The 16841-nt window shown below is 50.9% G+C and overlaps 1 long non-coding RNA gene across 1 annotated transcript in view; it reads right to left on the bottom strand.

Annotated features, from left to right (window-relative positions):
- The window catches only part of LOC308057835, a 41810-nt gene extending 26552 nt beyond the window's left edge, over positions 1-15258 (bottom strand). The window contains exon 1 of the long non-coding RNA XR_013925485.1: positions 14487-15258. This is a non-coding gene — a long non-coding RNA (uncharacterized lncRNA). The remainder of the gene's footprint in view (positions 1-14486) is intronic.
- Positions 15259-16841: the final 1583 nt, after the last annotated feature.

Raw genomic sequence — 16841 nt, 5'->3', positions numbered from 1 at the left:
TGAGAGACAGCTGAGCGTGGGGCTGGCTCGAGTAGGGATGAAGAGCATAAACGGGCACGGTCAATCGACTTCGCCTGTCGCTGATCATTTCCGTTTGCCTTCCAGTCACGTGCTGCAGCTGCAAAGCAGTTTCCGATTCCTACGAGGCCTTCCTGGATGTGCCTTTGGATATCGAAGTAAGAGGGTTTCTCACTGGGCTTCAAGTCGTCCCAAGCTCCTTGTGGCTTCCCAGAATCTGCGCGGCTGGCTTTGAAAAGTGCACTGTGGACACAGGAGAGCTGTGGGGGTGGTGGGAAGTGGTATGGGTGGTGTCTTCCTGCAACGGCCGTGGCAGTGGACTCCTTGTAGATGCCGGCTTTAAAGCTGGACAAGCACGCATTATCCTCTCTGCACCCCTGAGGGACTCTCAGCCACCTTCTCTTTGCCCTCCCTCAACACCCATCTGGCTCCCAGGCTGATGGCTCGTGTTGTTTTCATTCCTGATGACCCTGCACACCATCGGTATCTGAACTGAGCGGTGGCACGGTGAGGTAGCTCTTAATAGTGCCGGCCGGGAATCTCTGGGAAGGGAGGGAAATGTTCGGCATCATACCCTCTTTCTGCCTCCCTCTGGCCAAGGTTTGCAGGGTCACAGTGGATCTCCTCAGCGGCAGCTCCCTGGATCTTGTGGGCAACTCCTCCTGAGTGCTTGGGCGAGGGCATTTCCACCAGCTCAGAGCTCTCCTTTCTCACCCCTCCAGGCAGCCTCATCTGTCACCGCAGCTCTGGAGGACTTTGTCAAACCCGAGCAGCTGGCTGGTGAGAACAGCTTTCGATGTGACAGGTAAGAGGATGACTAACACCAGGTTAAGACTTGTAGCTGTGTGGAGATGCTGCGTGTCATCGAGCCTCAGGAGGTTCCATGCACAATCAGGAGGTACAGCTTTTCTTTCTTCCAGCCTAATGGTTCTGAAGAGTCATGAAATGGCGTGAGGACGTGTGAGGTGGAAAAGGTTGTCTGGCCGCCGTGGGGCAAGCTAGGGTGCATTTCAGCGCTTTTCTCTCTGCTTGCTTTCAAGCTGTGGCAAGAAGGTTACCGCCCTCAAGAGGTTTACAATCGAGCGCGCGCCCAGGGTTCTCACGCTGTGCCTGAAACGCTTTGATTTCTCCGGCAAGAAGATCGGCAAGGTGTGTACGCAATTGGAGGGCCACTTTCTTTCTCGTCGTGGAGCAGGAGATTGCCTAAAGCAGCACGCTCTGTCACAAGCTGTTCAGGTGGAGCTTTTGGTGTTCCCTTCTGGGGAGAGGAGAGCTCCTGTGGCAAGGCAAGCACATGCTCTGCTGCGACAGAGCTGCTCTGGCCGAGAGCAGTTTCCTGCCACCCAAGGTGTCACCTGCTGCTTCAGGGACAAGCGAGTGTTGATGAGCCCCAGAGATGTATTTCTACACAGCTGGGCCCCGGTCTTGCCAGGCTCTTTCACGTCGTATGCCAGGATCCCTTATGAGCCCTCTTGGTCTCTCCACAGTTTGTGCAGTATCCCCAGTACTTGGATCTCCAGCCATACATGTCTCAGGGAGCTGCAGAACCGCCCCTCTACACCTTATACGCTGTCCTGGTGCACAGCGGTGGCAGCTCCTTGGCAGGACACTATTTCTGCTACACAAAGGTAAAGAGCCACTTCCTTCATCTCGGGGACTATGTGTGCTGGGGAAGGCAAACTTTGGCGGCGCTCTTTCTGGCAGCCAAGGTTCTGGGGGAGAAGGTCTCCTGACCAGCTGGATGGGATTTGCGTTGGCGGACTCTTGCTTGTGTAGTTTTCTGCCTGTGTCGTTCGGGAGAAACCATGCAGTTCATCTCCACATGTCCTTGCCTTTCTTTGACAGGCCAGCAATGGACTCTGGTACCAGATGGATGATACGTCTGTGGCTTACTGTGACCGCAACACAGCTCTCGGGCAGCAAGCCTACTTACTGTTTTATATCAGGTAACAGCCAGGACTAACAGGTGTTCAGAACACGTTTCCTTTTCAGGGTTTTGCTATTTCTCTTCTGATCCTCCTGAGTTGTTCCGTCCCAGGAGGCAATTACTACCCGCACCACTCAGGGCTGTCGAACGTGACCTACCTGCCGCCAGTCCTTCCCTTCCCTTGCTGGGCTTTAGGCTGCTGCCCCCATGTAAACCGCTATTTGTCTGCTCTCTGTAGGTGGCTGATAGAGAGCAGAGTCCCTAAAGGGGCCTACAGGGAAGATGGGGGGGGGGGGGGGGGGGGGGAGGAGGACAGAACTCCTGCTCAGGGAGCGTAGTGATAGGGTGAGGGCCATTAGTTTTCAACTTAAGGAACGTAAATTTAGATTTAATGTTAGGAAGAATTACTTTATGGCAGGGGTGGGGTGACCGTGGAAGTGGTTGCCCAGAGAAGCTGTGGATGCCCCCTCCCTGGAAGTGTTCCAGGCGAGCTTGGACAGGGCTTTGAGCAAGTCGGTCTAGTGGAAGGTGTCCCTGCCTGTGGCAAGGGACATGACCTAAATGATCGCCAAGGTCCCTTCCAACGCAAACTGTTCTGTGATTTTACGATTCCACGAAATGGAGGCCATAGCGGGTATGAAGAGGAGGTCTTGCTGTGACAGGGGCAGAGTTGGTGGGAAGACCCCAAGTGAAGTCCCCATTTGTAGCCTGACATGTCTTCTCTCTGTCATACAAACCGCTCCGAGTCGATGAGTGAAGCCCAGTGGAGGTTGCAAGAGCAGCCCTAAGTGGACATCACTCTTTTTTCTTATTTTCCCCAGATGCTCTGATGGGAAATCTAGTCAACAGGCATCAATGTCACCAGCACCATCATATGCCTGCTCCTTCTTCGGTCAGCAGCAGGGCGGCAGGCAGCAGGCAGACCCTGTGGGACCACGGGATCAGCCTGATTGGACTAAGGTAACTCTGGGGAGGTGGGTCAGGGCAGCAGATGGACAGCGGGTTTCTTTCGGGGGTCTTGGCATTGCTCTCCTTGCCCCCACACACTGCAGCTTTCTTCAGAGCCACCACGCTGCTCCGTCTCAAAGCATCGCCCCTAGATCCAACCTACTTGTGTGCCTTTGGCCCCTGTGCCTTTGCAGCCCTCCAGGAGGGCCTCTGGGAGGTCTTTAGTTGTCGCCTCAGAGAGCTCTGGAGGTTTCCCACTGCTCCATCCCCTTCAGGAGGAGAGGACAGGACCTTTTCACAGCTCTCTTGGCAGGATATGGCGACGGGCATGGAGGACTCTGCAGAGGACAGCAGCTCCTGGCCAGGCGGGCTCAGCATCACCTCCCATGTGGACACGCCCTTGCATCACTCCTGCGTCTGTAGGAGGCTGGAGTCCTGCACTAGAGCTGCATGCCCACAGCGCCGTCCACCATTTGACCATGTGCTGCACACTGCGCGAGAAGACAGCCACCAAGAGGAGCACCGATTCAGCCCTTCTTCCCGCTGCCAGAGGAATGGGTCCAGGAAGAGAACGCGGAGCAGATCCCCGCAGCGCAGAAATGATCTCCACAGCTGCTTCGTGGAAACCACAGACTGCAAGCGCTCCACAGGGAGGAGGAGGAGACCTAGTCCTCCAAGTTGTCACCACACTCCCGGGGATAACACAGCTCCAGGGCCCTCCAAACGCAGCTCCCAGTATACTCCCGCACCCAGGGCTGCTCCCAGGGAGAGAGCGCGGAGCAGATCCCTGTGGCACCGCTATGATCTCCACAGGCAGTTCACAGAGTACCACAGCGGGGATGAGAACTGGTCCTCCAACACAGGACCGTGCTCCCAGCGACAACAGAACGCAATGGCCTTCCCACAGTAGCTCCCACTTGGCTCCCGCACCCAGGGCTCTTCTGGAGCAAGCCCTGCTCAGGCAGAGAGAGTGGACCAGATTCCTGCGGGCATGGCTAACATCTCCGCAACTGGTTAAAAACACATACCGTTAAAACAAAAGACACTCCTCAGGCCTATGCCAAGGACAAGCTGCCACCAATGAGGTTCATCTTCCACAAGGCATCACCATGCAGGAAATCTTCCAGACGAAAAGGAAATGATAAAATAAAGACATATCAAGAGCTGGCTAAAGGCTTAACTGGGCGGAGTAGTGAAGGAGAGGCAAGCTTTTAACTGCCTGAATTACCAAGAAGCAAGTGGAGTGTTGGGAGGTGTCTGAATGATCGAAGAGTAAGGGGAAGGGAAATCTAGCAGGCAAGCGCAAGGGCTTCTGTGCAGATGGGCTGCTGGAAAGGGGACTTCAGACGTGGCGTCCTTGGGCATGAATGTATCTGCACGCTTTGGTGGTCCATTCTAAGTGGGGCTAGTAAGGAGAAGGGTGACACCAGAAAAAGCCCAGGGCTGGGACTGCCAGGTGGGTAATAAATATCTCTGAACTTGTGCAGACCCAAAGCTCCACTGCAGGCTGGCCAGCAGGTCCCTAAGGAAGGGATCCGTCAATCCAAGGAGCCAGTGAGCCACTCGGGTCTCCAGCCATCGGCAGCTCCAAGCCACCTCCATGGGCTTGGAGACTCCAGGGGCGATCACCCAGAGGCAGAACTGAAACCCATCGCTTGGCAATTACAGCCTGCCTCTTCAGGGGAAGCACTTCTTGTTTCCTCCAACCCTTCCTCCTCCTGACGGCATCCTGTCCCACCATGCGGAAGGGCTCTTCTTAGAGATGTCTCCTTTGGGTTGGAATGCTGGAATTCAGAGCCTGCCTTCCTTGCAAGGAAACATGCCAAACACTAGAAAGCTTCAGGCCACTTTGGAGGCTACGCTCTGGCGGCTGAGGGAAGCAGGTTGGTTTGTTAGCTTCACCTTTGCCGGGGGCTGTGATGTGCCTGGCCCCACCATCCCAGCACCAGGACCACCCAGGCACCCTCTTGAGGCTCTGGGAAGGCGGGTGATATTTCCTTTACTGCGCCAAGTAGCTGACACGGGCTTCAGACATTCTCTCTTTCTTGGCAATGCTTAGGATGGGCTTCAAAGAGGTTTAGTAAAACATTTCCCATCAAAAACCCTTTTGACAGAAAATGGCTTTTGGGCACGATGCAAACTCCTGTGGAGAAGAAGAGTTCACATCAAACCTGCTCAGCCGATGTGAGAGACCTTCATGAGAAACCAGGAGTTGTTTTCCTCCTCCCAACATTTTTGGCAAGGTACTGCTGATGCAAAAGGTTCTGTGTTTTCAAGGTGGACACAGGTTTGTGGTGGAAGTAATGGAGACGATTTCATGTACTCCTGGGCCAGGAATCACTTGCGAGTGCTTGAATCTGACAGCAGCAGCGCCCAGGCAGAGCTGGGAGCAGCCCCTGGCGACATCTCTTGGCTTTATGGCAGTGTTTGCAGCCCCAGCACGGGTCCCCTGGCCCCTGCAGAGACCAGGCAGGAGGCTGGAGGGAAGACTCCCACCGATGGCTTTTGCCTCCAGGCTGAAGCGCACTGTCCCAGGCTCAGGAGCCGCCACCTCCGCGCTCCCCTACCCCATGCTGGGGCAATAAGGCAGCACTCCTCCTTCTACAGAACAACACCCCAAGCTTACGCCGAGGATGAAATGCCGATTTCCTCCTCATGCAGGTTTCTCCCACGGCTACAGGCTGCCACGGGGCTGTAGGGTCGACGTTCACAGGTGTCTCGAATGCCAGCACAAGTGTGGCTTTTCACAGGCAACACCGCAGGGAGATTTCTGGAAGAGTGTATCAAACCACACATATTCATTTGCCTTTCGAGTCTATTATGCCGAGGACCTGGCAAGGTCACTGGTTTTGCACAGCAGCGGAGATGCTGATGTAGCCACATGACTCCAAGGTCCAGGGGCTTGAGAGGAACAAACCTCAACATCTCGGTGCTCACCAGAAAATCAAAGGAGCTGGCAGTGAAACCTTCCTTTGAGACGACTACAAATGAAATTGCATGGCAGAAATGGAGAGGCAGCAAGCTTTGGACCAAGGAAGCAGCTCTCTTTGCCCGGGGGCTGTAGCAAACTGCCGTGTTTCCTCCCCAGAAGCTTCCTCCGGTCCCCGCACTGCTCGGCACTGAGCCCACAACGTTGCACTGCCAGTAGCACCAAAGGCAGACAAGGGGACAGGAGCAAGGTGTTCTACAGTCAGTCTGGGGTGGGAAGACAGGTGCGAGCTGACCAGGGCAGGAATCGTCACGGCCCTTGACAGGGTAAGTCTCGGCCAGCAGGGCAATGCAGAGGAGGTCCTGGAAGTGTCTCCTAGACCTGGCACATGTCACAGCTGAGAGGACCTGTCCCGACGGCTCTCCTGCATTTTCTGGTGTGGGGCAGAAGACATGCTCCAGGGCAGGACTTGCCTGCTGCACCACGGGAAGGACAGAGCATGGTGGACCCCTCCTCCCGGGGCCGGCTGCAGGGCTGTGAAGGTGGCTGTGCAGGCAGGGGTGCCCAGCGCTGTCCTTGCCAGCAGGGTCCCTGCAGCCCAGGGGGCTGTGTGCTGGGCAGCGACTATGCTGCCTGCCAGGGGCAGCTCTCAGCCTGCCGGGGGGCTCCCCACGGAGATGCGGGGAGAAGCTGTGCATCGCGTCCAGGCAGGTTTTGAATGTCTCCAGAGAAGTAGACTCCACAGCCTCTTTGGGCAGCTTGTCGCACTGCTCCAACACTGTCAAAGCACTATAAAAACTAGCTGGCTGCTACAAGGCTTTTACCATCATATGCCAGGTTAACTTCAATAAGTAGTTCCCACGCCTTGCCCTGGCACAGCCACCAGTCCCCTACAAGGTTTCAGAAGTTCATCTACGGGCCATGCTCTTTCTTCAGCCTCTTCAAGCCAGTCCACCCTGCTTCTCCCGGGGCCTCTCCTTGTCTCTCCACCATCTTGGGAGGGGAGGGAGGGGGTGGGGGGCGGGTGCAGGAAGCAGCCACAGCTGCACATTATCCACGTCAGCCGCCAACACACCACCCCTGAAGCATGCCCACAGCTGTACGTTATCAATATCATTAACCTGCCTTCATTCCTCTATAATTCCTCTACAATTCTCCCCCAGTTTTTTCTTTTCTTTTTTCTTTTTCTTCTTAACATTTCATTGTATTTATTTACGTATTTAACATGTATTTAACAATCATCACAACATTTTCAAAATAAACTACTCATACAGTCCAGACAACTTGTCCCTGAACTCTTTTGTTCTTCTTTGTTGAAACATGTTTTACAAGTGTATAGGATTTGACCTGTGATGTGGTGTGCTACATTCTCAACTCTGGTGGGATCAGGAGGACTCACGGACACGGAACACTCATGTGAAACTGGTGGGAACATTGATAATGTATGTTAAGAAGAGTGATTGTTGTGTACGTACCCATTTCCCTGAATATACTCAGGCAGGAATTCCTCTAGCTGGTATCCCCATTCTGTTTGGGACTAATGGGAATAACTTGTGGCTAAGACCAGGATACACTCATTGGAACGAGACTGACCTCCAGACTTGGACAACACTGAATCCACACTTGTCCACTGTGAAGTGTGTTACTGCAAATGAAGCCAAGACATACGCAAATGCTCCCGCAGAGGGGGCGTGCCTAGGTGGGCAGCAGCTGAGGGCATGCGTGCTAAGCACCTCCAAGTCCTTCCTGCCTCCAGGAGGTGGAGAGGTGGCCAGTGGTTGGCAGGCCTGGTCCTCTTGCAAGGTGGGGATGCTGGGGATGAGCAAGCACGTGGGCTGCAGCCACAGGCCATCCACATGCCTGAAAGGCTCTCTCACCCCTCTTGCTGGTCACCTAGTCCAGCTTCAGGTTCACTGGAGAGTTGCGCGCGCACACAGGGCTCCCAGCAGCAGCTGGCCCGAGACACTGGGGCTTTCCAAGCGCCGGCTGCCTATGGCCTGTGCTGCCGTCAGCCTTTGCTAGCAGCCAGGCCAGGGGACCCACCGCGCAGCGGGTGCAGAGTGGGCCCACACAGGAGGGGCTTTGGGGTGGCTCTCCAAAAGAGGCCAGCGGGTTCTGTGGTGATCAGGCACAGGGCTCAGGCAAGCAAAGCAGCCAGCACTTTGCTTCTGTGTGCCTGGCTGAAATAGTGAGGCTGGAGACGTGAAGAGCAAGGCTGTCCACACAGTATTTAGCTCCAGGAACTGCTTTCCCTACCTGTCCGCACCTCCTCAGGAGACACTCTGCATCAATAGCAACTGGAAAAGCCTTCTATCACTTCTCCAAAGTGCTCATTACCTGCCTTTCTCTTCCACTGTACGGCTGAACCTTACCTCATGAAGTGTACAAGCCAAACTTGAAGACCAGGTGTCCCTGATGGAGGAGACAGGGCTCCTAAGGGCTTTCTGCCTTGTAATGAGCCCAAGGTGTCTGTGGTGCTGTGGACTTCAGATGTTCGGAGGAGGCTGAAGAAACCTCTCAAGAACACCAAGTCAGGAGCAAACCCCAAAGTCCCTGGAAGCATTAACAATCCCCGCTGAGGGCCATGACCGAGAAAGCCTCCCCATGGCCCTATTAGAGCCCATCCTTGGAGGCTGTGAGTGCAGGAAGGCAAAGGCGCTGTGCAGGCAGCTCTGCTGCTGAGCAAAGCCTTGGCTTGCTTGATGAAGCAGAAAGGCCAAGCCGTGACCTGCAGCCTGTGGGAAGGTCAGTGCTGTCCCTCACAGAGGGCTCAGGGCTCTTCCTGGGGACCATGGAAGGTGGGGGATCCAATGCCGTGTTAAGGACAACAATGGCACAACAACTTCCAGCTTCCCCATGGGGCTGCACGGAGGCAACGATGCTCTAGTGCCATGAGGACAACTTGTCTTCTCACAGGCCTCAGTGTCAGAAAGAGCTGCCATAGCCAAGGGGACAAAGAGCTGGGTTCTCTTCAGGCTTTCCAGCCTTGCTAAAAACCTTTTCCATCTCCACCGCAGGTTGTTCTACATGGTTGGACAACTGCCCCTGTTTCCCTGCAGGCTGTAGGCACCATCTCGCTGCCCTGCCTTGCTCTCACCCCAACATTGCCATACCTTCGCTGAGGTACCTCCACTCTCACCGGCTGTTCCTTGAAACACAAACCATGGGCTGATCCAGGCTCCCTCTGGCTGAGCTCTTGCACCGCAGCAGGGCCCTTGGTGTGACAGTTGTTCCTCCTGACAGCCACTCTCCATTTGCAACATGACACTTTGTGAAATCTTTTCCTCTCTCCTGCTTTTTCCCACTACCCAGGAAAGCTTTACCGTCTCAGGAACCCCCCTTTTTGCAGGGAACCAACACTGTTTGCTTTTTCTGGTGGTCTTTCCACTTACCACAGAGAAATAATCTCCACATGGTCTTCTACACCACATGCCTGCTGCTGTCTTGTCATGTCCACAGGCAAAATGGACATGACAATCTGTATCCCAGGCCTCTTCCTGGAGAGGTCCTAAGCTGTACCTTGGCAGAGGGACTTCCCCAGCCACATGTTCCTGTTGCTGGCCTGTCACCTCCAGAGACAGAGCTGGCTTCACAGGCCCCTTCACAGCCATGAACTTCCTCCTGCATTAGGGGTTCCTGAGACTCAATTGCCCTCCTAATACCATACCTCTCCATCACCCTCCTCCTGGCCCACCACCCGACCATAGAAAAACAGGCTCGCTTCTTCCTGATTGATCAAATACATTTCAGAAAAGTAATTTGAATGGAGAAACAGTCTTCACATGAACTCCTGTATTGGTGTTGACACAATTTATATATGCTCTTTTAGCTCTATGGCTTCTTTTCAGGTTGAACTGACCTCTGGATATCACCTAGTCCAACCCCCATACTAAGGCAGGGCGAGCTAGACCAGCTTTCTCAGCATCTGCTCTAGGTAGGCTTGCAGTGTCATAGAATCATAGAAACAGAGAATCATTTAGGATGGAAAAGACCTCAAGGATCATCAAATCCAACTGTTACCTCAGGACGGCCAATTTCATCACTAAATCCTGTCCCCAAGCACTGCATTTATATATTTCTGAAACACCTCCAGGGCTGGTGATTCCACCGCCTCCATGAGCAGCCTCTTCCAAAGCTTGACCACCCTTGCAGTGAAGATGTTTTGCCTCATGCCCAATGTAAACCTCTCCTGGTGTAACTTGAGGCGGTTTCCTCTTGTCCTGTCTCTTGTTATCTGGCAGAAGAGACCTATCCCCACCCATCTACAACCTCCTTTCAGGTATTTCTAGAGAGCAGTAAAATCCCCATGAGCGTCCTTTTCTCCACACTAAAGAACCCAAGTCTTCTCAGCTGCTCATCAACATACCAGGGCTCCAGACCCTTCACCAGCTTTGTTGCTCTTCTCTGGCCATACTCCAGCACCTCAAAGTTTCTCTTGAAGTAAGGAGCCCAAGACGGAAACATGGTGCTCGAGGTTTGGCTTCAGCAGTGCCGAGTACAGGGGATCGATCACTGCCCTGGTCCTGCTGGCCACACTGTTTCTGATACAAGCCAGGATGCTATTGGCCTTCTTGGCCACCCCGGCACACTGATGGCTCATGCTCAACCATCTGTCAACCTGCACCCTCAGGGTACTTTCCCACCAGGCTTCCTTCCAGCCACTCTGGCCCAAGCCTGTAGTGTTGTGTGGGGTTGTTGTGACCCAAGTGCAGAACTGGCACTTCTCCTGGTTGAACTTCATACAATTGGACTCATTCAAACAGCCCAACCTGTGCAGATCCCTCTGCAGAACCTTCCTGCCCTCAAGGAGATCAGCCCTCCCACCCAACCTGATGTCGTAGGCAACCTTACTGAGCGTGCACTCAATCCCCCTGGCTGCATCATTGATAAAGTTCTGAAACAGGACTGGCCCCAACACTGAGCCCTGGGGCACACCACTCCTTATGGGCCGTCACCTGGATGTCACTCCATTTACTCCCCCTCTTGGGGCTTGGATGTACATCCAGCTCAAACCCAGCATAGAGAACACCCAGCCAAGCCATGAGCAGCCAGATTCTCCAGCAGAATGCTGTGGGAGATGGAGCAAAAAGGCTTTTGTAACATCCAGGTAGACAGCATCCACAGCCTTTCCTTCATCCACTGGGCAGGTCATCTTGTAACAAAAGAAGATCGGTTTCATCAAGTAGGACCTTCCTTTCATAAACCCATGCTGTCTGGTCCTGACCTCCTGGTTTCCCTGCACCTGCTGCTTGTTGGTGCTCAGGATGATCAGCTCCACAACCTTCCCTGTCACTAAGATCAGGTGGACAGGCCTGTAGTTATCCTCCTTTCTGCCTGTCTTGTAGGTGAGCACAACTTGACTAACCTTCAGTCTTCATGGACCTCCCCAGTTAGCCAGCACTGTGGAAAGTAATCGCTATGGTGATGCAATAGAGAAATAGACCAATAATTTTCAAAGGGTTCCTGGATCACAGGATGTCCATTGACAAGGACACAATCAAAAGCACCTTGTCCTTCCTGGACATCAACTACAGCTGAACCACATGTCCTCTGTAGCTGCAGAGACATCACAGCAGCAATGTGCGGCGAATGAAGAGACGGGACGCAGCTTGACGTAAGCAACTGTCAATTTATTGTACAGAAGCACGAGTTTATATACACTTTCAGAAGCTGCGCGTTTTAAACAGATTGGTTCTTGAAGCTAAGCCTTGCATACTAGGCAATCCCCGATTGGTGGTTAACTGCCATCAATTAACCTCAATTAACCTGTTACCTTTCCTTGGCGCCATCCTTGGCGCCATCCGTCTCCCACTCCCCTGTGCTCTGTAAACATGTCTCATCATGTTAATCGTTGTCCGGACAAGCTCGAGCACATTCCCCTCAGCTAACTGATTGCCACGCATGGTCCTAGTTTCCAGCCCGCTCCTGCATCTCCCCCTTCCTGTTGCACAAAAGGAACCTTTGAAACCGAACGAGTAAAAACAAGGTATAAGTAATAGAACAAATAAAAAATCAACTAAGACATCTTATCAGTGCCAAAATAACCCACTGTCTCTGTTCCGTACAATTTTACAATTGCCCCTTTTTGTTTTTGAACAGCTAGTACCCGGCTTGCCATGTTTTGCAGGGCCCTTGCAAACATGACAGCAACCAAGGCAATAGCAAACAAACAATACTGCCAATTGAGTGAATGGATGCCAAAAAGGCTGACATTTTCTCAGATTTTCATAACATGTTAATGCAATGGGGTGCCTAAAATCCACACAGCACATACCATCAAAATCCTCACAGCCATGTCCTTGAACCAACAACAAAAAGCAGTGGCAATTTTGACTCACATTCTTAACTGCCTACCAAACAAGGTGATTTAACTCTTGAATGCTTTCCCTGCTGTTACTCCGGATAAGAGAAGAACAGCTGCAACACGTTCCCATCATAGCCTCCTACTACATTAGCATCTACAGAAAGACAATGATCGACATTCAAAGTGTAAACAATATCATCTTCTTTTGGATTAACATTATACATAGGTGGAAGGGCACACCAAACAAGAACTGGTTCAGTCAAAAAATTCGAAACATAGCATGCCTTCTCTGAACATACCTCTGGGGTCATTCCCTTCATTCCCTCTCTTTTTTATGCAAAGAGAAACACTTTCACCATAACAGAGAAGCCCCTATTTACATCTCTGAGCCCGGACACAAACTGCAGCTGTATGCTCCACCAGGCTCAGGGCAGAAATCATTCATGTAGTTACACAGCTATATATCTCTACAAGCATGCAGACACCTATTAAACACTAGATAACCATGTTTATCTTTCCTCTTCTCCTTCATAATACCTAGCTGTTCTTTCATCTCTTGTTAGGTCAAATATTCTCCAGCTTCCTCTCCTATCTCTCTCTTCAGACATTCTCTATCCTCTTTTTTGCTTGTTAATTGAGACGAGGCAAAGAGGGTGTGTAGCTGGGTGACCATGACCTGCTTTATGTTACAATCAACTAAACACTGAATACAGGAAAAAAAAGGCATGGGAGACATAAGGCAAACATCAATAAGGTGGTTAAAGATAATTATAATAAATCCTGTAATACTTTTGAGTCATGGCCCAAAGTTTCCCAGCCGTGAGAAGAGACCAAAGGCATCCCGCCCCTGGCTCTGCTGCAGATCTTTGTTTTAAGGCTTTTGAGTTTTGTATACTTTTGTAAATTAATTCACAGTGGTCACTCAGATTCACGTAACACATCCTATCAAAGCCTTCACACTTGTGTCCCTGTGCTAATAATAAAAATCAATAGCAACTCGGTTCTGTAGCAACATATGATGGACAGAATCAACATCTGTTAATAAGCCAGAAAAAAAAAATAGTATTTGTAGTATTACTTTGTTTAGCAAGCTAGCAGCCTAATTTACTAAGCAAGTTAAGAGCGTGTACTATTCTTACAGAAGAGATTAGAGAAGCAAAAATCTGTTATGCTGCATTCCAGAACTCAGCCTGAGAATTACAGTCTGCTGTGAGTTCTGCATTACAATCACTTGACACATGTTGGGGTTGCGATTGTAAAAGTTGCCCATTTACAATTTTCATTGGCATTATCACAGCTAGTTGTTTTAAAAGCAACCCTTGAGCTTCCTGATGTTCGACTTGTTGCAAAATATTCTGAAGCCAATCAATCAAGTTAGTATTAAAGTTAGTGACTCTCTAGGACCCGGCAAGACTGTGGCAAGACTCCCGCATCCGGACTGCCTTAATAGCCATCTCATTCAGTTGCAAACAATTGTCCCTGGGATACCTTGCCTGAGTCACAGAATCGGGACAGTTAATTTTCTCCAGCCAACTGCTCATAGTTAACAGCAATTCCCCGATTAAGGTTTTCAATCAAGGCCACTATACATAGCTCACAAAAATCAGATAACCACATCATATACTGTATCAGTTAGTACCATACAAAGCAATAACTTCCAATCATGCAGTGTGAGTGTATAAGGCTCTGCCATCACTTCAAGAAGGGACACAGCAAATGTATTATGAATCCTCCCTTCCCGCACTGCTTTGCTTAACCCTTTAACAGCCTCGTCTTGCACAGGCTGCCACTCTGTAGGTTGATTTGTCTGACAAAATACTGAACATGCCATAGCGACTCCCAAAACCCATCACTTAAGTGTTTCCCACTTGCATTCCTGCCACCAATCCCTCAGACTCCCTTTCACCCTCCCCAAAAATACAATCAGTGCATCAGGAGAGACAAGGGGGTGGGGGAAAGGTCTGGCTCCTTTTCCGGATCTATAGGACCTGGATCAAAAGGTTTATCAGTGTCAATAAAATCATTGTCCGAGTTGTCCTGTTCCTGTGCTTGCTCCTGTGTTGTGAGGGTCGCTGCAGTCAGTGACAGAAGCTTTGGGGGCAGAGGAGATGTGGACAGAATCGCCATCGCTGACTGTGTCTTGAGAAGAGTCGCGCTGTCCGTGGAATTTACAGCTTCCTCTGGTTTAGCACCATTAGTAGAATTAGTCCACACTTGGCAAAGAGTAGTCAGAATTTGCCACCAAGATGCTAAATGCATTCCTGACACGGAGTTCCCCTCCGCGGCAGCATCATACAATCGGCTGCTGTATGTACACACTTTCATTCTTTCAAAGTCTCTAATGTTTCTTGGCTGCTCACCTGTCTCGATGAATACAGGTGTTATCCTTGGGGTTTAGGTTGTCCGCCTGGTCCAGACAGCAAGACGATCGTTCAGCCAAGCTGTCTCCTCCGGAACACAGCCCTCTTCCACGAGCTGTCTTTTTTCTCTCCTTATTCTTCCAAGGCTTCGGAACACCACCATAGGGGTCACCATTTGAGGAGACTGAGGCACGGACTCCCGGATCTGACTAGAAGACCCTTCATGAGTCCATATACATCTCTTTCTGGGGACAAAGCCTGATTCCCCATTACGGATTTCCCACAGCTCACCTCTCAACTCCGGAGGGATTTCTGGCCGGCTCCCGCTTCCTTTCAGCAGATCATGCAAAGCTCTGTGGGATTCGCTGCATGTCGCTCAGTTAGGCGATTCGAGAGCCCTTCACGTCAGATCCTTAAACGCATCACGTCGGGGTCACCAATTTGCGGCGAATGAAGAGACGGGACGCAGCTTGATGTAAGCAACTGTCAATTTATTGTACAGAAGCACGAGTTTATATACACTTTCAGAAGCTGCGCGTTTTAAACAGATTGGTTCTTGAAGCTAAGCACTGCATACTAGGCAATCCCCGATTGGTGGTTAACTGCCATCAATTAACCGCAAGGTGTTACCTTTCCTTGGCGCCATCCATCTCCCACTCCCCTGTGCTCTGTAAACATGTCTCATCATGTTAATCGTTGTCTAGACAAGCTCGAGCACATTCCCCTCAGCTAACTGATTGCCACGCATGGTCCTAGTTTCCAGGCCGCTCCTGCAATAGCCCCTTTGTTAGAGGAAGAAGGGCAGGCATTTCCTCAAGGCTGTGTGCCTATGTGACCAGACACCGCACCCATGACTAGTCACCATACCCACATTCCTTGAGCAGACATATACAATCACAATCGATGTCCATTGTCCCCATTTCACACTATTTCTCCATATCAGTAGTATACTATGACTCCACCACTCGCTTCAGGAGAACGACTTCATATTCGTTAGCTAACCAAAACCAAGCTTACTCAGCTTCAACAAGAATGTTGGGCTGCTGTATTAGGGATGGGGGCTGCCAAGCAGCAGTGCCCTTCAGTGCCAGTCGAAAAGGGCAGGAGAAACTGAAGGGAAGGAAGTACTCAGCAGCCTTTCCCTGACCTGCTATAGGCTAGACTCACCATTTTACTCAAAAAGGACAGATGCCCTGGGGATTTAAAAAGCAGCACACAGAATAGAGATTTGAACTCAATCTCCTTCTTCCTAGATTAAAAATAAATAAATAAATAAATCTGTCTCAGGCATGATAAGAATATGTTAAGGGCAAGGGGTAGAGGGACAGAATGTCTTACTCCCTCTCCCCCCTCTCCCAGCAGACAGAAACAGCATTCTCACTGCAGATGTGTTACCAAATCAATGGCTTTGCCTCTGACACACATCCTCAGTTACGGTTAACATGCTATGGCTATGCACCATTTTATAATATCTCTGTATAAGTTACATTCTACAAGCTTAGTGAAAAGTGACAGAAGGAACCCTTGTTTTTTCCATCACCCCACTTTTCATCCAGCCATCATGAAAACTCTTAAGCATTTTGTCCTTGAAGTATTTTCAAAAGCTTAAATGTCCTGATAAATTCATGTGATACCCTCAAGTTGCACTGTGACTTAACTCCTGCTTTGCTGTAATCTCCCCCTGGCCATGAGGCACAGATGGTCCATTAGCAATTACAAGGTGCTCTCTGGAAGGCGTTCAAGAAGGAGACCCAACACTGCATGGGTCTTCATTCACCTATCAGACCCTGCAGAAGGCCACAGCAGTCCCAATTAGAAGGCGTTACATGATGACTGAAAGGTGGGAAAAACCATTTTCCTGATGTAAAGTGTGTAGAAAATAGAACATGTAACTCTCCCTGTCCCACCCATCGTACGGATCTCAGCTTGCTTTCTAGGGCTGGCAATGCTTTAAAACACTGTCTAAAAGTTTGTTCATGTTAACCATCTCCTCCTTCAGTAACCTGTCCTTTCAGGTCTGCTTGTCTTAAGAGTAAGACACCAGATGTTTATATACGTGGATGAGTTTGTAAAACAATCAGATGTGCAAAATCCTTGCAGGAGCTCTGACATCCTGGTGGAGTTCTCCTCAGCCACAGTGGATAAATGCCTGCCCCATCCTTCCAGTGACTTCGGCCTTGGGAACTGGTGGGTCTCAGCTGTGTCAGAGTTAGGTACAACAGAGTTACACCCCGATGAACCACGTCAACCCTGGGATGTCTCACCAGAGCAATCCCACCTGTTCTGCCTGGATTCTGGCACTGTCTAGAGGATACAGTTCTCCTCAGGTCACACCTGGATGAGATGCTACAGCCC

Source organism: Falco punctatus (genome assembly GCF_963210335.1).
Source record: "Falco punctatus genome assembly, contig: scaffold_46, whole genome shotgun sequence".
NCBI lineage: Eukaryota > Metazoa > Chordata > Aves > Falconiformes > Falconidae > Falco > Falco punctatus.
This window is presented reverse-complemented; position numbering and strand designations above follow the sequence as displayed.